At 39.4% G+C, this 23429-nt stretch overlaps 1 protein-coding gene across 3 annotated transcripts in view; it reads right to left on the minus strand.

Annotated features, from left to right (window-relative positions):
• lrp4 (low density lipoprotein receptor-related protein 4) overlaps window positions 1-23429 on the minus strand; it is a 144374-nt gene that overhangs the window by 63463 nt on the left and 57482 nt on the right. The gene's annotated exons all lie outside the window — the stretch shown is intronic.

A 23429-nucleotide genomic window follows, 5' to 3' on the forward strand; every position in this document is an offset into this window, starting at 1 on the left:
TGTTTAACATAAAACTATGCATCATTTTCCTTTTCACCTCTCAAATACGCACTACATGTTGCTGATATATCACATATAACCCCCAGAAATTTATGGAAACTGACATTTGTGGTCATCTAAACCAAACCCGTAACTAAAACAAAATGCTATTTTTTTTAATGAATATTGCTTAAGATCAGAATTTTCTTTAAAGACTAAAACAAACTCATTCATCCAGACGAGCACAGAGTAGTGGACGAAGAATCAGTCAGCAACCTTATTTGGCCAACGGCTGCCTTAAAAAGGTCAGATTTTGACACCTACAGTCTAAATGCAGCCAGGTCCGTTCCGTCTGAGCTCAGCTCTTTCAGAACCCAAGTCTGAAGCGGACTCATGCGTCTTCACCTCTTCCACTTCTTGGATGCGGTGCTCTCAGCTCAGCGCATTCCTCCCTAACTTCATATCCGCTCTAAGCAGCGCAGCAACTCGCCATCTACGCCGACCCCGAATAACTGGCCCTTTGTCATTTGCAGACGGAGCTAATTAAATTACAGACCAGAGAGGGACAGAGAAACAAGGAGGGGAGGGGAGGAGTCCCCCCCCCCCCCATCCCCCTTTTTACAGTATACCCTCACTGGCCTGTCGATAACTGATATGAAATATTGACCGAGCGACGCAGACTTGATGAAAAATGTATGATGTCATGCAGAGAGTTAACCAGTGAGACAGACAGGCGGGGCTGCATTAACTGTATGTGAGAGTAGGGGTGTGTGTGTGTGTGTTAGGTTGTGGCTCCAGACTTCAGGAACAGTAAAGCCCCACTGACCCACATAACCCTACATGGATATGCCATTAGCACAAGAGGAAAAAAGTAAATCCAATATGACAAAAGAACTTGCGTTTATCAGCTTCTCTTTTATTCAGAACACTGATACGAGTCGCCTACAGACATCTTTTGTTAAAGATGTCCGTCCAGCAGCCACACCTTTGCCTAAGCAAGCATGAAAGAAACATTTCTGCAGCATTGTAGCCCAAATAATACAGTCTCATTCTTTACTTCCAGGCGGTTTGGGGATCCATTTCACTACTTTCGTATATTTCGGATTATAAGGCACACTTAAAATGCCTAATTTTCTCAAAAATTGATGGTGCGCCTTATATATGGCTACCGTTGTGCTTACCGATTTAATGTGGTACAATGCGCTCAGAAATCTGTTAATATGTGTAAGTACGACTTTGGTTAGCAACGAAGCCGCTCCACTCAGTGGATATTCAAAGCATTACGGTACACTGTGTCACTACCTGATCGGACCCCTGAGCCGTCTACACGACTGCCTTAGTGCAATGTCTAAACTAGAAGTGCACTGATGTAAGGCAGCCTGGAGTACGCGCTAGCAACAATAAACCTAGTAAGTTAATTCAATATAAAAGTTACGTTTATTTTGGTCATATGTTAGAAACAGGGCAGTGTAGTCCAGCTACTCTGTCCTCCTGACAGAGACGGATAACTCTCCCTCTCAGGAGAGAGCCGTGTACGCGGAGGGGTGGAGTGATATTACACACTTGGGAAGAATATTTAATGCGCCTTATAAACTGGTGCGCCTCATGATCCGAAAAATATGGTAAAGACCAACCTTTAGAGGTCGGGCCAAAATATACCAGATCAGACAGAAAAGCTGGCAGTGTAATGTCCGTACTGATTAGAACACATTGAATGGGGCTGCGCAGACCGCTGGCGGTTTTCTGCGACTGCGTCTCCATCTGTATGACCAATGGTGACCTGGGGTCTATTCTTGGCAGACCAAGGGATACATTTGACAGTTAGATCATGCAAAACACAGGTCCGCTCAGGAAAAAAAAGTTCTACGAAAAAAAAATCTACTGTCAACGGGAACAGCACGCAACTTCTGGTGAGGTTGGGTCTACAAATATCTTTGCAGTAAAAAGTGGAACAGCAATCTTTTTTGAGTTTGCTCCGGTAGCAACTGATTACTCCCACACCGGCTTGGGTTCATGCTGTTGGGATTTCTGGTACATTCTCTCATATTCGATATAGCAAGTCCAGTGGTCGAAGCCTGTGTGTTTTGAAGAAATTAAATCGGAAAAGGGACAGTCGGATGGATACGGTGTGTTTGAGTTAATTAACTGCAATCATCTTTGTCATAGCATTGAAATGTCCTGTATAGGTTCTTAAGGGGATGTTTCTTCAAGTGTGGATAGATCAAGGCATTATCTGAACTTATAGTAGCAATTTTTTTTCACAGCCCCTTTCAGGGTAGTCTTTAATCTACTTTCCTAACCCTAAACCTCTTCTATTCATTCCACCTAAGAAAATGTTTAAATATTTAATACTACAAATACTTTTAGTATATGAATACATCTAAAATCAATTTGATTTCTCAATAAAAAAGGTAGAAATTATTTTCTAGATTGTGTTTAATGCTTTACGGGGTATCAAAAATTCCCTTAGAAAGGCTCAGAGGAATACATTTCATAGTTGCTGGGAGTGCTTCCAAGAGATGCTTGTAGTACTCCAAAAGAAGTAAAATTTGCTGATTTATTATCCTCAGCAGGATTTCTGCTGAGATGCGGAGAGGCTTCTCTAAGCCTGGGAGTGAAGTCACAACACTTAAACTCACCTCTGGATAAACTGGAGCACGGCATTTTGGATGTACGTCTGCCCGGACGTCAGCAACGCGCCGCCCAACAAAACCAGGGAAATGCTGCTACTCTACATTTCAATAAATAATTCAGCTAGTCTGTAGAAGAAGAGAGAGTTGCGTTGATGTGCATGGACACACGCACAGCTACTTCCACTAAACCTACGTACAGAAATGTTTCTGCAGGCTCGGAATCATCCAGAGCAGAACCGCTAAAGCGCAGAAATCGAGAGATAAGGAGATGCAAAGGGAATAAATATTTCACTACTTCAGACACACACAGATCTGCAAAGTGTTTGGTTTGTTCCTGATATCAGGTGGATCAGCAAGAAGCAAGCTGGGAAGGCTGATGAGGTCTTTTGGGTGCTTTGATCAATTTTATCTCACAGATTATGGACAGCTCAGCGCTGCTCTTCTCACTGCCGCTGCATTCCTGTGGTTTCCCAGACACACAAATCTCACTCACAAGAGCCATCCAAACACAAACCTTATCTCCGTGTGCCGCTCGGCACATCCAGCAATCCCTCTGTACTCCTACGCGCTCCACCTGCCTCCTTTGTTTATTTACCAACTTAACCCACACATTTACCACAGCCTGCCCACTAATATTTTAATGAGAAGGATTTTTTGCAGTCTCAAATAAATCATTAGCATTAACAGAGTGATGCCTCAGCAAACCTGCACGGCAGGTGTTCAACGCAGAGCTGTTTCATGTCCCCGCCCCTGTGATTCTCAGTTGATCAGACAGTGTTATCACCCGGCCTCTCGTACGATCACACCACTATCAAAAAGCAGATGTTCTAGTTCATTCGCAAGGACACTCAGAAAGCGACGTGGCAACACAAACGTGAAAAATGTCTTTCTTCGTCGCACTCCGTGGTCTTCCCAAAACGCTTCCTGTGAGCAATTATCCCCCCGAGAGCTGCCGGGCTCATACGTGTTAGAAGACATGGTCTAAAAAAAAAACAACACAGCGACCTTCACCAGAGGGCTTTTCTCATCCGAGCTACACAATTCCCACAAGCATTCCCCGGCATTTCCCACAGAAACAGACGCAGACACCTGCTAGTCCCATCATCACAAGTCTCTCTTATCTGATAAGCACTCGGCGCTCACAGACCAGGAAAGGCCGGAACTCACTTGGCTGTTGAGTCCAAATATGCAAGGAGAAAGAACCAACCATGAACGCAAACTCTAACAACCAAGCATTTATGCAGAAAGAATGTAGTAGAGTCTCAGTTTTCTCTTAAGAGACAGGAGAAACAGCAGACGCGCTATTCTGTCGCTGCAGCCAACCTGCTTCACAGTGCCATGTGTCGTGTTATTCTAAAATGGTGTTGGAATGTGTTGGTGAAGATTCTCGCTCATCCATGTGATGATCAATCCAAAAAAAGGTTAAAAAATAAAACAACAAATCTACATACGTATCTAAGCTCTAACGAGACCTCGTCAACAGGTCTATAAAGCGTGGAACCTCAGACGTTCTGAAATGAGAAAGCTTCCTGGATGGGAAGGACACGTCTTCAGCTTCAGAAAAGAAGTCCAGTTTTATTTTTTTAACCTCTTATGGATTGGTATTAGAATGCCTTGCATGAAATGGGAGGCTAACTGAGCTACTGTTGCTTGTTTTCTTGACCCTTTTGTCTACGCTATTGCTACAGGAATTTATTTATTTTTGACAATTCTCTAAAACCTCAAGAGATAGTATGTGCAAGCTCGAGTAGATTTCTTGAAATACTTGACCAGCCCATCTGCTGAAAACTTCCATGTAATGTTTAAAGACAATTAAAGGCTTTTTCGTGCACATCTGATGCTCAGCTTGAACTCCGGCAACTTGTCAGGATGCCCAACAGCACCAGGCTGCGGTAATGGGACCTGGTGAGCCTCCATTCAAGCGAGCATGTAACTGAAATGTGCAAAATGTGCATCAAATGTATTTGGGTAGTGATAATGTGCTACTGTACAAGACAGCCTTCTTTAAAAAAAATATAATCTCTGTAGCTTTCAAAGTTGATAGCACAAAGGAATGTAAATAAAGGTAATTATAATTGGAATTCATGGGCATCATTGCTATCAAGGGTCTGTAAAGTGTATTTACAAGACTTTTCCAGCAGCATAAACATTGAGAATGAAAATAATTATATTCACTGCCTTCTGTAACTGCCTTCTTGGGGTAATTTTGCTTTTGTTTTATGTACAGTTTAAAGCTTATATTATATTACTATAGTTTCCAGCAAAAAGAACAATCCTAATCCCTAACACTTTTTGCTTATCACTAGGAACCTGTAGAAAAAGTCAGGCAGTTTTGTTTGGGTGGATTTATACACACACATACACATTTTATTTGAAATGTTTTTCAATTTTTTTTCCAATACAATAAAATACGAATAAACTCTGCTACCAGAAAGAAACTCTTGTGGGTTTGAATTGTTACACTGCTAATGAATAGCTATGTTTATTAATCTTATACCTTTTTTTTCTTCATATATTCATATTCCGGTGCCTTATTGGTCAAAGCACTTTTTTTTTTTAACTCTTTAACTTCATTAGTCCTTTCAAAAATCAACTGATTGAGATTTCTGCACATTTCCGATCATCTGGATCGTAGTCTGAATAAGGAAGCCCATGTTCGATGCACATATGCTTGTGCCTATCGGTCTTTAGGAAGATGAATGTGCCCATCTTTAAGTGGCCTTGAACGGCAGAGTTAATGGCCTCGCCTTTACTACAGAGAAGCTGAATCAAGTGGCTCTAATGGGACCAATATATCTGCCAGGGCGTCGTTTAACACATTGGTGAGTAGGATGGTAAGATGGACGGATCAGAGATGGCGAGAAAGAGATAAAAAAAAAAAAAAAAAACTTCAGAGGATGAAAAGCGATCTTTGAATACAAAAAAAGTAGTGATAAGCGATCACAATGTTGGAGGACTTAAAAAAAAACAAAAAAACCCCGGATGTGTTCTGTTATAACTTTCCTTAATTTGAAGTCGTTAGTAACTGGATACACAAATGCTATAAAAAGCACCTTTTACAATAAAACTAGAAGTTTATATATGGTTCATTTATAATTGGTAAACTAAAAACAAGATAAATGTGGAAATACTTATGGAATAAGCCTGAAAGAAATCCCCATTTCTGCTTCATAAAGCATCTCCCGTGTTTCACCTCAAACTCGTACTAATCCCATCAATCCCTCCATTCTCCTTCAGTCTCTTTTCCTCCCCTCCTTTAATTTCCCTCTTATAGCTGAGATGGCTTATCTGATCCTGTGCAGTAGCCAGCACATAGTTTGCTCCGGCAGAGTAGAGGGGTTGAGCATGCAGAGTTTTTCTTGGCGTTTGCTTTGTAACGGGCCCACTTTGTCATTTTCAAAATCAGACCTTTTTTTTCTGCCTTAGTAATTACTCCACTGTCGTTAATACTGGATATTGGCAGCGTAATTACATTAGCAAGCTGTTGGAAGGCTACCAATCACATTTATTTAATATTTATTCCCTTTGGTCTATAAAAAGGGAAAAATGAAACATTTGGTTTACTTTGTTTCATATTTCTCATCATATTTTTATTTTTTTCATCTCAACATTCAGCTCTAAGGTATATTAGAGCAACAGTTTAGACACTCACAGTTCACCATGAGACAGTTTACGTTGGAACGTCATTAACATTAACACAAAAAGAGCTTGTCTGACCTTAAGACCAAATTTTCTTCTTTCCTTACAAAAGATCTAAGAAACCTCAGATCTGGGAAAGATGTCACACCCAAGCTGAGCCTGATGTAGTTTTAGAGAGAGACACGGCGACATAAAATGAGAAGATGGATGGTTGTATTTATCATGGACAGTTGTTGAAAGTGTTTACAGCCTGCTATGACAAAATGAGATGAGAACAAGAATGTTAAACGGTGGATTCTACTTGCTATTATAGTTTTGACAGTGAAATGTAAATGTTTGTCAGATAATTTCAACAGTTTGTGTCATTTCAAACTTAGTAGAGCATTGCAACAGTCTAGGGCAAAGCCACGCAATATCTTGAATTGCAGCATCAGTGTGTCCAACAAAACAATCACTAAGCACTGCTTGAAAGCTAAATCTGGTAGGATACCATGTTTCAGATGTCACATTAACTCCATAGTGAGAAGATGGCCATTTGGGTGGACTTTGTTGACTGCCCCTCTTGCCCACACCTGAAGTGTATCTTTAGGGGATGAGAAAGCTCAGGGAGAGTGGTGGCGACATTGTGTGGTGGGAAAGATAGGAAAAACTCAGAAGATATGTGGAACAATCATAATAGATGCAGTCAACGCCATTTTTAGATATTGTAACACCAAACCTAAAAAATAGCCTCATACAATTCTGCCCTTAGGACATAAGCTTCTTACTTTTAATCACAACATGTCCACTGTGTGGAAATATGTTACACTAGAAACGCCACAAAGCAAGGCCACTGTGTACGTTGACAAAGCCATTGTACCGAGAGCTGAAAGCTCCAAGCCGACCTACAATACAATGGACTTAAACGTCCGAAAAAGCCCCCGCTGAAGAACGCTGAGATGTTTTATGCAGCGCAACAGACGCTGCGAGACGCGCAGTCTCTCCGGGGACTTCATAGACGAGCGACTTCCTACATTTCTTCTGACAAATTCACACATTTCCCACACTCATTGCTGGTTTGGCAAATCAGGGGGAAGTACACTAGCGAGTTTAATGAGCTAGTTGAGTTCCTTCGCAGCGTTCAGTCTCTACCAGGCAGCCACTGCACGCCTGTCTGCGGCGCAGAGCGGCTGTGACGCTGCGCATCATTGCCGCTCCCAGCTTGGAGCGGCTCGGTGCATCAGCTTGCCATCGCACATAAAACAGTTCAAGGTGCAGAGAAAAATTCAGCTAGTTTGTGTAAACGTGTCGGGTGGACGTCCACAGACTTGAGTACACGCAAGTAGATGGGAGCCTTTAAGTAGCAGGTCAACGGGAATCACCTGTGGAGTCATTTCAAACAAACCGGACAGCTATCATCACCAACATGGGGTTAAAGTGAAAGTTTACACATAACGTTCATGGTAATCGCCTTATTGCCCTTTTTAATAACATCTGAAAGCTTATGATTTGTTGCTGAGCTGGTAGCCTATACTTTATATGTGCTGATCACATGAATCACCCCTTTGAATTTTATTTGGAAAGGCGTAGCATTATATGATCAAGACGACGACGATGATAATAAGATTTTTATAACCCTCTTTGCATTTGGTTTACATAGATCAAATTACTACAATTAAGTGTGTGAAAAAGAAAAACAAATCAGGAGTGATTGAAATAAAGTTGGGTTAAAAATCAGCAGGGACATTTACCATTTAGGGATATCTCTCTTTGATCTCAAAAAAACCCGCACAGTTGCACATTTGTTTTCAGGATAGGATTATTCCTGTGGACATGATTTGTTTTTCTGACTTCAGTTGTGAGCTTACACTTATCCTAAGTAGTATTTTGGGATATGTTCATACATATCATACTTGTTGGTAGAAAGGAGTTCATTACAGCTTATAAAAAAAAAAAAAAACCCTGATATGATTATAGTAACATTAGAGCAAAAAGAGCTCTGGTATAGGAATAGTATCAGTATCGGCACATATCGGGATCAGAAGTGAATAAATGTGGATCTGTGCATCCCTACTCTGAAATGTGATCTTTTGAGCGTTTATTTGAAATGTATCCACTTCGTGTTCTCTCAATCTTCTGAAATATTAGCAACAGAATCATCTTCCCAAGAAGGTTTCTTTCCATTGTGACAGATTGAGGTTGAAGGATTTGCTTGTTGCCATGACAAATCTCTGCTGATGGACTCCAGTGAGTAGCACTTGAGTGCTGCCAACTACACAACCCTCCCACGCATACTTGTTAAATAGCTGAATGACAAGAAATACTCTTATCGTGACATTATAAGACTATTAGGCTTATCTGTCAAAGCTGAAATTAAGTCATTATTTCTTCAGCAATAACTTAATGTGCTAATGCAAACCCACCTAAGGACAGTAATTAATACATGTATCACTTGTAGTGTCTGCCCCCTTATGGGCCAGGAATAATTCAATTTGCTGTATGAAGAAGGTAAAACGTACTCAACAATCCTTCTAAAGACAAATTCACCATTACAATTGTTTTCTTTTAGGTAAGACCTGAAGTAAAAATAGTATCCTGGCTAGAGTTAAAACATATGACACATTGAAATAAAAATCCAACTTTTATAATGGATTGTTAAATTTCTCAATCAGTTTCAACTTTCTGTTCCTGCAATATTTATATACACAGAAAAAATAAATTATGACCAAATGAGATCAGAATCAAAAACCAATCTCAGGTGATCATCCGTGTTTTTTTTTCTCAAATGTTTGCTCATCTATTTAAGAATGCTAATGATGTCTATTTACCATCACTCAGTCAACGGGAGCTGAAAATACTGAATCTGTGTTCAAGTTCAGCTTTGACTGCAGACAAAAAGGACAAGGTAAGAAGAGCTCAAGCAAATAAACAGGCAAACAAATGTGAACTCCGGCGGACTAAAACCGATTCGACTAAAGCAAACACAGCTGTGGTTGTGTTGTCTAGTTGGGAGACGTCAGATGAATGAGCTGGCCTTCTTCAGAGTTCAGCAAAGCCACCATATCAATCTGTGTCATATCAATCTGACAGCAAACTGGTTCATTCAGACACAAAAAAGAAAAAAAGACTCCACTGCTGCTAACACAGAAAATCAACAAACCAAAAAGTAAGTAAGTTATAGGAAGACTTGGGACCATATAAAAATAAACCTTTTCTTTTTTTTTTCAGCAAAAACAAAATGTAATTTCTTAGAAATTGAGTTATCACTTTTTTAGGATTTTTAATTGAATACACTTAAAGCTATAGTTGGTAACCCTGCACAGAAACCCTTTTGTTATACAGGGTAAAGAAATGCAAATGTGTTTGTTGAGCACCACCCATCACTCGTATTTAGGATAGAGGAAGCGTTTTTTTTTCGGATATGTAAGAAACGCCCAAGTCTCTTTTTGAATAACTGCACATGCGCGAGACCATGTTACCTGCTCTTCCGCTCCTCAGGGGGGATTGCGTGAAAGAAATCTCCTAAATACACTCTGCTGTTGTGATGAATTTGCACAGGCAAGAGGAAACAGGCTTAAATCAGAGGCATCCGGACTTTCACTTGGTTTATCGAAAACGTTTTGATGCCTATCCACGAGTCTTTGTCAGTTTTGGCGGTAATCAGGAATTGGAGCAAAACCCATTCCCTCCGTTCAGTGTTGACTTTTCTCCTTTTTCGCTTCCAACTCCCCAGTGTTTACAGCTCGGTTCGCCAACACATCCCGAAGAGATGACATAAGCAGTCTTATCTGGATTCAGGTGACCAAATACGCCACTTACACTAAGCAATAGCCTCTAACGACCCAGAACGGTGGCGGGTGGGTCATCATGCGCCGAGGAGGACGGGCCTCCATGTGCATGAAAACAGCAGTGCTCCATCTGCAGGTTGTTCGAATGCGAGCCGCCAGGATTGACAAAGACTCCTGGATAGAAGGCAAAACGTTTTCAGAAAAACTGAGCAAAAGTCCGGTTTCCTCCGAATTAAGCCCGCACTGCAAAAACAGATCTAAAAGTAAGCAAAATGTTCTTAAACATAGTATTTTTGTCCTTGATCTGAGCAGGTAAATATGATAATTTGCCAATGGAATGAGTATGTTTACCCCTAAATTAAGATAATTAGACATCCTGCACTTGAAATAAGATGATGGAGATGAGTTGTTCCTATTTTAAGTGCAAAAATCTTATTCTATTGGCAGATCATCTTATTTACCTGCTCAAATCAAGGACAGATACACTAATTGTAAGAAAATTTTTACTTATTTTTAGTTCCGTTTTTGCAGTGCGTTTGCTGTTAAAATGATGACGTCTAACACATAGTGGCTCTTCACCTTCTAACTGATTATTCAAAGTCCAGAAATCAGACCAAGTTCGTCTAAAAAGAGATAACACTGCACAGTATTTACTAAAACAATCCCGTTTTATTTATTTTGACCACATCTGAAACCTATTTAAGTATGTAAAGCATTGGTAAAGGCAGAAAGGTCCGGTCCTCCTCTTGTCTTAGTCACTTTGTCTGTCCTCCATCAACCTCTCATGTCCTCTTCTGTGCGAACAAGTGTGCCTAGCTGATTTAGTGAGAAGGAAGTAAATATTTAGGAAGGAGGCGGAGGAAAGCACCCAGCAACCTTTAGATGGGGAAACAGAGGGGGGAGGATTATGCTAATGCAGCCAAGCAACTACTCCGAATCTTGCCACAACAAAAGAGACACAAAAAGGGAAGAAATTCTAGCACACAGTGTGAAATAAATGAGAAAGTCTTTGGGAAGAGGAAAAGTAAGTTGGTTGTGCGGGTTTCCTGTGGTCCGAGGGCAAAGAAACGAGAGATGGAAGGGCAGAGGGAGGAAAAGATGAAGCAACACATGGAGAAGGAGCGAATGGGGTCCTAATCTTCTGCGCTCATGCTTTTAGATCAGCTGAGCTCCTGTGGTCCCAGTCGCTTTCTGATTGGCTGCCACTGTGTAGCATGGCGGATTAAAGGACAGAGGGGGGTTCTTCTTTTCTGGTGGTACAAACTGGAGTGTGAACCTGTGAGATTCTGTTTTACTTTTGAAAATTTGCTAAAAGCACAGGGTCGGTCATTCCTTCATGTTTTTTTTTTTCCCCCACTGGACTGTCTTTAAAATCGGACTCTGGTTTAAAAAAGTTAGGCTTTGATCTCGTTTACATATCTAGAATTGTTTGTATATCCAGTGTATCTTCATTCAAAGACAAAACTATTAGATATGTTCATTCCAAACCATGCAGACCAGCAAAGAAAATGCAGCTGTGCTCCATTACGTTTTAATTAAGGGTAGCAGTCAGAAATATAGAATGCATTAAAGATTTTTCCAAACCAAAATAGCACCAAACAAATCTAGCTACCTTGAACAAATGGTAGGAAGAAGAATCGGGTTGTGTTTTTCTTGATGTCCAAGATTTGGTCAGATTACAGTAGATTAGGACAAGAAAAGTTTACCATATATTAGTTTAAGGTTTGCCATTTTTTTTTTTTATCATTTATGATTAGGCCTGGTGTGCAGAGTACAGAGTACAAAGAACCTCAAAATTAAGCATTTTTTTCCCTTTGATATCAAGAGCCAAAAAAAGTTTTATTCTAAATTAATCGAAACATTTGTGGAATTAAAAAAGGGTACAGTTCTTAACATCAAGAGCTTAAAAGTGTATGGAACTGTTTAGTGAAGCCACATTTGGATACAAAAAAAAACGTATTCTATCAGCTTCAGCAAGACAACAATGTGTTAAAATTAATACAAGAAAACAACTTTCGTTATTTCAAAAATGTATATGGTTGGAACTCTCTTCTGTCGACTTGGCAAAAACGTAATTTTACTGGATGAAACAGGAGGGGGAAAAGGCAAAGCATTTGAATATCTAATATATCTAAACATCTGCATATTTCTAAATGTCTGACAGCTCTTATTTCTGTTTTTTTCCAGAATTAAAGATAGAGTCAGGTCTATTGTCAATGTTTAGCTAAGTGGAGAAAACACTGTGGCCTAGTCTTAGCCATGTCCCTGCAAATTTAATGACTTAAAAAAATAAAAAACAAGTATACTAAGAGCTTAAAGGTCAAAGCTACATCACAGAAAAAACTTCGGTTTCAATTTTATTTGAAATTTCTCAACTAAAATCTGACAATTTGTGAGCTTTCAGAACATTTCCAGTTACCGTGTCCAAACTAAAATAAGTCAGTGATTCAAACACTTCTCTATCATTCATACAGTACAGATAACAACACCTGGAGTCCTGCTTGCATCTCACCAGAATCCAGAAATGCATCCAAAGCAGAGCACTCACACAAGTGTAGAAAACACCCCTGTGAGGAGTTTATGTGACTTCAACACACACTCAATTCCCAAAGCTCACAGACGTCTGTGAGCCGTCGGAAAACCAAACCTCACGTTGTGATTTTAAAAATCACACAAGACAGAGAATTTCCTTTTGCGTTTCATCTCATTTCCACACTGCCACAAAGTTCAAGTCAGCTGAGATGAAAGCAGGTGAGGTCATTAAGGATTAAATTATTTTGGCATGCGTAAAGGTGGTTTTAGGCGGCAAAAGTGAGAGCAAGCATGCAAGTGTCCAAATGCTTACAATCTTTGGAAGTGAAAAGCACAGTGAGAAATTAGTAAAAGGAGGACCTGATGGATGTGCTGGAAAGAAAGAAAAGGTGGAACATCACCAATAAAGTGCTCTATCCATAACTGCTACTAAGACCGCGTTTTCAACATCCGTGAGGGTCGATTTATTTTATCAACTTAAACTGGAAAGAAAAGAAGAGGGTGTCTGGAAAAACTTTGTGCTAGGCCTGATAACAAGAGGGGCAGGAGTATAAATCAGACTTCAGGACAGGGTTTAAGGATATTTAAAAGTAGACTGACAAAAGAGCGACAAAGTCTTAGGTGGCTTGTTATTTTTCTCCAATTAAAAAGGGCTCAAACCATACAGATTAATCTTCCAATGATCAGTTAGGCATTAAGCTTGGCAGTCTTTGTCTTTTGGTTTTAACATTTTGATCTATTGCATGCTTAGAGAAAAGCAATAAAACAAGTGTGATAAAAATAATTCTGCAACAAAAGCAATGATCAAAAAATAAAATCAAAGTTTGTTTTAAATTTCATTTGGTTTTATAGCATCATTCCCAAACCAAAGACTTGAGGGAGATCTCTCACTGTGGGGATATTAATACATCTATATTGATCCAGGAGTTATTTGTGACTGTTCTAGAAGCAGCTGCACTCAAAAGTAGACCCACCAGTGCAGGTACTGTAACATCTGAACTAAAGTGTTGTAAACATGTGCAGTGAGAGGACAGAAACACATATTAAAAACAAAGTATGTGTCAGTGCACTAATTTTCTAGGTGAAACCCTTACATTAATGGAAACGTTTTGTTAATGACTGTAGGTACTGACAGCCTTGTATTAGGAGAGAGAAATGATAACTCACAGAAAGACAGGTCTCAGTGTATTGTATCTATGAGAGCATACAATTATTGGCAGCAATATCACAGCAAATGGCTGCCTTTAGCAAAGTGACAGTTAAACAGGAAGAGGAAGGTAGCTGTGTCTTCTATAAAGAGATACAACTTTACTAAAAAGTCAGATAAGCACTGAGGTAACATAAGCGCCCTTTGTCTGATCTGCCTAAAGTTTAATTAGGTCAATGTGCTGCACCAAGCTACGCTAACAATGTTTCCTGCTGAATCTATAAAGGCAGTTTCTAACTCTGTTTTAAGTCACCATTAATATTATCAGGAGAGTGTTACCTCATCCTCAGGGGTGCCTCCACAAATTTTGGGCCCCATGACAAAATATCTAAATCATCCTGTCAGTTAGCGGCCATTCAAATTGTCCTAACTTCCCTCCTATACGGCGCCCCTGCTTATCCCACCGTAAATGCTGTGTTTAACTGCTGTTTGTGGCACTAATATATATTCCAGCTTAGCTAGACCAGACTGTGAGGCGTTCACAAGCACCAAATGTTTAAAACAGTGTGAAAAAAAACTTTGATAATGATCTTAGGGCATCTGTTTGCAGGGATGATGAGACGGACATTGGTGATTTATGTGGTTTCCTCCTGCTGGTGTTCAGAACACAACAAGGGAGGATCAAACATGTATTTGAGGCGCGGCACACGGGTACGGTACTCTGCTCACTCCACGGCTGTGGAAAACCCAACTAGCTCTTTTACGGAACCAGCACAGAACTGGTTCTAGCACCAGGCTTGTTAAGCAAAGGAAGAGCCTTGGTGGAAGACCCGATATAGACCAACCAGTCCTTAAGCAGGCTGCAGAAATGGCCTTCACCATCCAGTGAGAGAGGCCGTGTTCATGGGGTTTGTTAGTGTGCAGCAAACAACTCGGCAGACCTCTGCAATCCTCGCCTCCTGTCCACGCCGACGCACAAGACAAAAGCTGGACATATAATCTGAAGCCTTTCTCCAGACAGTCAAAATCCAAATAAAGAACTTGTGATTCTAGCTGAAATCCCTCAGTAAGTCTGCGGAGCATGGAGCTGTAAGATAAAAAAAAAAAAAAAAAGAAAGAAGATATTCACCCAATCTCATCTAAATTCCTGTTTCCATGCGTTCTCTTTCAACCCAACACAGTGACAGATTGAGTAAGCGCCAAATAAAGACGGCGGTAAAACATTTAGCAGAGAGCACTAACCATAACATGAAGCAGACAACGTCGTCTCCTTCATCATTCTCCGTCCACTTCCCCGAGCCTCTAGAGCCCTCACTGAGATTTCACAAGATAACCAGACACGCACAAAGCACCGTGCAGTCTTCATTCTCCTTATGGAGGTTTATGGATATGGAACATGCTGCCAAGAACATAAACATGTCCTCCTCTAATTGAGAAAAGCTCCAGGGCCAAGTTTCTCACAGCTCATGTGTTTGGCCTGCCATCAAACATAAAAAAAGGCCCTCCTGTATGCCATCCAGAGCTCAGGCAGCTGTTTCTGTGGAAAAATGAATGTGAAGATGGCAATGCCTTATTAATTTGATGAAATGTGTGAGTTATGTCTCCAGTAATTTCCATCAAAGCTAATTAGTCTCTTGTCCTTGAGATGTGTCGCCCAGTTTAAGAGCTTCAACCAGTGGGGCGAAGAAATCCAAACTCTTTGATTACCTCTTTGAGGTCTTAAACATGTGTATCCTTTCAGAAACCTAAATGTTTAATGAAATGGTGTTCAGTCACACACTGGGTCATCAGGTGAAACCCCATGAACGTGGATGCAAATGGGACATAGGACTGCAGCACCAAACTAAGCCCATCTGCGTTGACTGTTGTAGAAAAACTATGATCCGATTTTCAAATGTATCAGATCAAACGTGTTTTTCATGAAATTATAGCGGATACTATAATGTACAGTTCCAAAATCAGATGAAATATTTCACTAAGTAAATATAATAAGTATAAATGCTTGACACTTTTGGCACACAGTATGATATTATCCTCTTTAGAAAGAATTCCTGCACATTTTTAAAACCCCATAGCTAAACTTAAATCCATCCATCCGTGCATTGTCTTCTGCTTATCCAAGATCAGGTTACGGGGCGACATCTTTCAGCTCATTCTGAGGGATCCCGAGGCGTTCTAAGGCCAGACGGGATAAATAATCCAATCAGCGAATTCTGGGTCTTCCCTGGAGTTCCCCCCCCCCCCGAGAGATGTGTCTGGAAATCCTCCAAAGGTCAGATGTCCTTTGGGAGATGACAGCGACATCTGATCAGATGTCCAAATCACCTAAACCGACTCCTTTTGATGTAGAGAAACAGCGGCTTTACTTTGAGCTCTTCACTCCATCTCTAGGGCTGAGACCAGCCACCCTCCAGAGGCAGCTTAGCTGGCCAAGAAACAAGCGGCCAACTCTTAGAAACTGTTAAAAAAAATTACTTTTTTTAATCACTTTGATGTCTAAACCAGATCAGATTTTTGACTTCACACACGTACATGGACTGAATTTAAATGGCACTTTCTAGTCATCCTGACCAGTCAAACTGCTTTCACATTCACTAACCCACAACCTTCTGATTGCAGGACAACTACTCTACCCACCAAGCCACAGTCACAAGTCTCGTCTGAAATGTAGCTCTTGACTCTAGGTCTAGGTCTTGACTCCAAGAAGTAGGAAAATGAACCCTTTAAAATATCTTAAGGTGTGTATATCTGTGGGTTATTTGACCCAAAATAAATTCCGTTAAGGCATGGTACCATATGTTTTGGACTATAAGGCGCACTTAAAATCCTTAAATCTCCTCAAAAACCGATGTTGCACTTTATATATGGATTACCGTTGTGCTTCTTGACCGATTTAATGTGGTACAATGCGCTCAAAAATCTGTCAGAATGTGCAAATGTGACTTTAATTAGCAACGAAGCCGCTCCGCTCAATGGATATTTGGAGCATTACGGTACACTGTGTCTCTACCTGATCGGACCCCTGAGCTGTCTACAAGACTGCCTGACTGTAATGTCTCAACTAGAAGCGCATTTATGTAAAGGCCCCCCACATACTCTGGTGTAGTTCCCTCCACGGAGGTCCGCTCGTACTCTAGACGTACTCCACGCATACAGGTAAGTGTCACACTACAAACTTCTCGGGTGAAAGAAGTCTTTACATCAAACAGTTTTATATGTGACACCGAGCTTGATACACTTACACCTTATGTGTAGACAAAGACCCACACGTTAATTCACTGCACCTTATAATCCGGTGCACCTTATGGTCCGAAAAATGCGGTAATTCAAAGATAAAATTATGAAAATATGAAACCAAAGAAGAATAACTATACTGTTTACACATTCAGATTGCCTTTAACGTAGAGATAACACAATAAGAAAAGTTTGGAAACTAATAATTTTCCACAGTCAACTTTTTTCTTTCCACACATTTTCAGACCAGGAAACTGCCAACTTCATACTTTTTCAAATCTTTAAAGAGTGTGCAGGAACCCTGTGCTACTCTTGTTAACTTGTCATGATGAAAGTACATCAGGAGCAATCAAAACATAATTCTATCCCAGTATGGAGTTTTATTTGGATTTCTATGTCAGTCAGTGTGACCCTCAACTTTTTCAGTTTACAGAGACCTGCAATCAGGCCCTAGGATGTTTACAAAGCTATGAAGCTTTAGAAGTGCTGTTCATTTGCATTAGTATTTATTTATCATAATTAAAAAAGGGTCTCTAATATTTATGTACATGGACATTTGATAAGTAAAGGGTCCCTAAGAGTGGCCGCTATCCTCCATCTGTAATGTGACATGCTCAGCTGTGCAGTACAGATACTTGATGCTGCTAAGCAATTATCATTAGGAAATAGGATTTTTAGAGTAAAGCCCCAAGTCTGTGAAGCTGCTGAGAAACTCTGTTCCGTTAACTGAATCCGCCAGAAAAAAAGAACCATATTAGCTCAATTATCAACGAGTAAAATCATTGCTTACCTATGAAATGATTCCAGCAGAGATTTTTTTATAGCAACTTTTACTCTGTGTGGGAACAGAGGCCTCACCTAAATAAATTACGCCTACTTTCAGGAACCGTTTCCTATGAAAAGCTTAACAGTAAAAGCGAGATAAACACTGAATCAGATGTTAGAACAGCTTCCTAAAGATCCAGTCGGAGCAGAAAAGACTACTCAGACAAAACATCAGTCGCTGTCAAAATCACAAAATTAAAGAAAAAAAACCATAATACAGATGAAATATTGTCTCTTTATTAAGTCTAAACCTAAACTATTTACTTATATGAAAGAACTTTCTTTGCACAAATAAAACAAATATGGTATATGTCCTTTATCATGATTTGTGACAAAAAAAGCCCCATAAAAGGCAGATCTTAAATAGATTTATTAAAACATTTTGTTTTTTTGTTTGTGTTGCTAGTAGCCTTTATTCTCTGTGAGCAGACGGTTTATTTAAACAATGAATTCAGATTTTTCTCTCTTTTTATATCTGAACCCATTTCAATCCGATCAAGGAGTTATGTGCATGTAAACATAGTTACTGTGTTGTATAGTTGCCGTAGTTTGTTATAGGTTTGAGCCAATCGGAACACTCCTTTCTTTAACCGAGTATAAAGAACACTGAGTTATAACAAAACGATTTATTCAACCAATTTTTTACCAAACTGTAAGTCTTAAAAAAATGAAGAAACAGCATGTGCTCTCTGAACTCTTTGAAGCTTGGTGAAGGAGCTTATTTGTGTCTGCGTTTGTGATTGGTAAGGAGGATTAATGACTGTAGTATTAACCTACATGATAGGCTAGGATGCAAAAGGAAGGAAAACTGTTCTATTGAACTTTTTATTGACCCTTTTTGTCTACTGAGTATATATATATATATATATATATATATATATATATATATATATATATATATATATATATATATATATATATATATATATATATATATATAAATAAACTAACACATTTACTCCATAACCCTCTACAAATATAACGTCAGCAGAAAGACAACCTTGGAGAATTAAAAAAAAAAAAAAAAATCCATTTTCACTGTTCTTTTTAAGACAGTAAATGATTGCAGCAGAGAAGCATACCCTGAACACAGACTGGTATGGACTCTGAACTTTAAATACTCTGCCTCAGAAGGTGAATTTATGACCGCCAAGCGCAGACCTCTGCAGCCAGTGTGGTCCAGTACAAATGGGGCCGATGTTACAGGAGGTTTAAGGGGAGAACACATGGCTGTGAAGTCCATTTCCTCCTCACCCACCAGCAGCTCTGAGTGTGACGGGGTAAGCTAATGATTGCTGTTCCAGATCACTATACTTAAAGTACAAACACACACATAGACACCGACATGATGAACATTTTTAAATGGCCCTCTTAGTCCCTCATCACCTCTTTGTTAATCCATCTTTGGTCTCTCTACAGCTATGAAATTTTAGATGGTAGAACACAAACACACACACAAACACACACGCGCACACACACCACATCTTTAAACTGCCCTATTTCCACATGATTTCCACGTCGTAATTAGATCGCTTTATAGAGACGGTCAGCCTGTGCTCCCCTCCTCCCCAGTTTTACACACACACATTCCTCTGCTGTGTTTCAAGACAGTTGTGCTTTGTCTGGAAATTGGTAAATTGGTATAAATGATAAACACATTAAAGTTCAAAAAAAGTCTGGATGCCACACACCACACTGCCTCAATTGAGCAGGGAAGACGAGGTCCTCTGTGCTTCTCTGTGTGAGTTCATTGTGATTGGATATTCTCACGGTCACACAACTTTGCCAATCAGACTTGAGGAAAACCACTCAGGCCTCCGCCAACTGAAGCTGTGCCTCTGAAAATTCAATTTTTCAATGCTTCTAAAGAACGCTCCTGAAAACCATAAAATTTCACTCCTCGATTTTACAATTGGACTCAGTTAACTGAATCAGTGCTATAGAAGAGTTTTTTTATTCCCACTCAACAACGCTCACTTTTCTGTGCTCGCTTTCTCCACACACAAACAATTGCTTAAAGTTTTAGAGCAAAATCCTTCATGCAAGTTTTTACCAAAAATGTTCTGCTTGCAGGCAATTTAATTTAACACCCGAGGAACATTTGAAAGATCACGTATCTGCAAATATACACTCATTCAGTTAATTTGTCATATTTTAAAGAGAAATTGTGTTTGTCACTGTCCCCAAAAATAAAAAAAAAATAATAAATAAAATGCATTTGTGTTTAGTCAGGTTAAAAGATGCTTACATATGTTGATTCTAATGCTTCCAATAATTTCACCCTGAAACACGCTGCAGTGTGATAAAATATTTTTCAAATAGCTTTGTTTCAAATTTTTATGCTTCCACATTCATCTGTTTTGTTCATAGGGATCAAACATCAAATGTTTCCTTTAGTGTCTGCATCCACTTTGAAGTTCTGGTCTCATAACCCTCTTAACTTCTTTCCTTTCCTATCCCAGGATCCAAGAGTTTAGAGGAAGTGTGGAAAGACGTATAATTCAAGTTGCATGGGGTCCAGTGTGTCGTTTGCAGAGCCATGATGATTGGGGGAGCCATGATGTCTGCTGGTGTTGGTCCACTGTGATGAATTCATTTTCCAGCAGGACATAAGACCTGCCCACATGTCCAAAGGTAACATTCCTGCTTCAGTGACCGTCATTGTGCTTGAATAGCCAGCAAACTGGCCTGACCTAAACTTTATAGAAAATCTATGGATCATTGTCAAGCAGACAGACGAGCTGAAGGCTGTGATCAGAGGAACCTGGGCTTCCTTCAGCAGAGCGATAGTCTGATTGCCTCTGTGCCATGCTGCCTTGATGCAGTAACTAATGCAAAATGATCCCCAACCAAGTATTGAGTGCAAACAGCACAAAAATATATAAAAAGTTGGTCAGCATTACAGTATTAAGAAATGTGTTTGTATTGTTCTTTTTGAAATAATAAAGATAAATCTGACCATGCTAAGTAGTAGTACTATGAGGAATGTGAATCCAGTAAATAATTTAAAAAAAAGCCTCTGAACCACAGTCTATGTGAACAGGCTGAAGTGTAAGATCCTTTGCACAAATACATTACACTTGAAATTTCAACATTTTTATTATTAAGGATCCCCATCATTTCTCAAAATATTTAACCACCAACGTAAAATAAATCATGTAATGGTTAAATACATTGGTGAAAAAAATAATGCTCATATGTGCATATAGCAACTGACTTTAGTGGTGAATCCAAAAATAACCATAAAGTTATTTTTTAAAGAGACTAGCCTGTAAACACTTGTTATTAAATGCTATCTTTTGTTTGCTCTCTTTTACGCTTATATTATTATAAGTCATGATACGTCTATGTTTGACTGTATTGGAATTATTGAATAAGCTTGTTAAGGTAATAGTGTACAAAGAAATCAACTGAATAAAAACAAAATTAAAGAAGAAAAATATTAATTGTCTATTTGGTACATGCAAAATGCATTTTAGTTCAGTGCAATCAGGTTTTTACATGTAACGGTATTTAAATTAATCTTTAACAATTATCGATCTACAGCTAGGAACCCTATAATACTAAAAGAGAAATAACAAAATAAACTCAAACCCGAAGGCACCAGCAGAAGACGTTTGATAGTTTTAAGTTAATTGAGCATATGAATAGAAACTACTAATGGTTCCAGTCTGAACATGTTTACGACTTTTTGTTCATGAATAAAAACATAAATAAAAAAGTCTAGCAGATCCGAATCAAAACAGCCATCACTAATTGCTTCAATTGTTTCGCAATTTTGCCAAGCATAACTTATTAAAACACTTTTCAGCTTTACAGCTGGAACAATAATTGGAATAAATTGTGACGGGCACACTGCTGTGCACAAACAGCATCACAGTGAAACAGAATGCATCCCTTTGACATGAGGTCCGCTGTAACAAGATTGACTGGAGGGCGTCCAAGCGAGCGATGGTCCGGCCGCAGAGTGATAAAGCACAGAATCGATCATACAGTACTAATGGATTGGGACGGTCTAGGTAGATGCTCCGATATCTGTCAGCTGCTTCCATGTGCCTCTTTAAATAACCAACGTACTGCGAATCGATACGTGGCAATCTGACTCACTAAACATTCAACTGGCCAGAGATCAATAACGCTTAGCATTCCCTCTCCTTAGTCCTAACAAGCTTAATATGACAGAAGAAGAGTGATGGAGAAAGAATACTGATACACAAACCTCTAAAAGAGGTCGAAGAAGTGCCCGACAAAAAAAAAAAAAAGAAGGCCAACATGTGCTCGTCTGCTCAAAGAGCGAGCAGCGACGAGAATAAAAAAAAAAAAAAAAGGCCCACACATTGATGTTTCCCGTCGATACACAGACGAGAAAAAGAAGAGCAGCGAAGATCTCCTCCGCTTGACAAACTGACATGCTCTGCAGGAAAACACTCCCGTCTGCCTCTGCTGCCAAGCCGCCCCCACCCCCCAAAGCCAAAATGTAGCTGGTGCCAGAAGTTGCTCAAGCATGTTTGTGTGTGTGCGTGCTTTGGGCATACACGGTCTCCCTCAGAAACGGTACCCGCCTAACCAGTCAGCCATTCAGTGTTTTACTGGGGAAAGATGGGATCCATATGAAGTCAATTACCATATTTTAGTCAATCTTATTTTCCAACACAATGTAGGAAAATTGTCCAAACACATTTTAATATCTATAACGAGTTTTAAAAAGTCATGCAGTTATATAATAAATGCAGCATACAGCTGCCAAGACCAGACAACCTTAGGCTGTGTGGAGGTAGTTTAATGCCTTGCTTAAGGGCTCAGTACATAATGTGCAAAAGAAAAATTATCGTTCACATAGTAAATATTTCAAATTAGATTTTTAAAATCATACAACATGTTTAAAGTCAGTTTAGTGTATAAAAAAAATCATTTCTACCTGTATTTCTATCACCAAAATCGTACTATTGTGTATTGTTTGCTTGCATATTAACGTCCAAAAAAACACAAGAACTGATCTTTGACCTGAAAGCAGCTGGAGACCACTCTCCAGTGGCCATCCATAATCAATTAATTGCCCAGGTAGATTCCTACAAATATCTTGGATTACAAATTGGTAATATTCAGTTTGTTGCAAAATAAAATAAAAAAAAGACTGGAGTTGTTCCATTTTCACTTGTTGCAATGAAGACATGAAAGTATCTCTGTGGATCAGGGTTTAAGGTGGGAAAAATAATAAATAAGAGGCTTTAGTTTAGTACTTTAAACCAAAACTGCCACAGCTGGTTCCAGATGTCTGCAAAGGTTTTATTTGTGACCTATAACACCACCACAGACAAAAAGGTTGGAAATTATTAATCTCATTATTTTAGATTTTAAGTGGCAGGAAGAAAAGTACGCTGGAAATGTGCCACCAATCACATGGTGGGCAAAAACAAACTTGATCCGTCCATAAAATCTCCCATACTTTGATCATCCAACTTCAGCATTTTATGCTGAGGGTGCTACAGCAAGAGCTGCACAATATAATGCAAATACATCATCATCACAACATCAGTTTGTTCAATATTCATATCGCAAAGAACTGTTTGAAGTGCAATAATCGTTGGCCAATATATTTATGAACATGCATTTTATACATATTTAGCCGGTTGGACTGAGTCTTACAGCAGTAGATGCTAAAACCAGATTTAA

Source organism: Fundulus heteroclitus, chromosome 4, assembly GCF_011125445.2.
Source record: "Fundulus heteroclitus isolate FHET01 chromosome 4, MU-UCD_Fhet_4.1, whole genome shotgun sequence".
Classification (NCBI taxonomy): Eukaryota; Metazoa; Chordata; class Actinopteri; order Cyprinodontiformes; family Fundulidae; genus Fundulus; species Fundulus heteroclitus.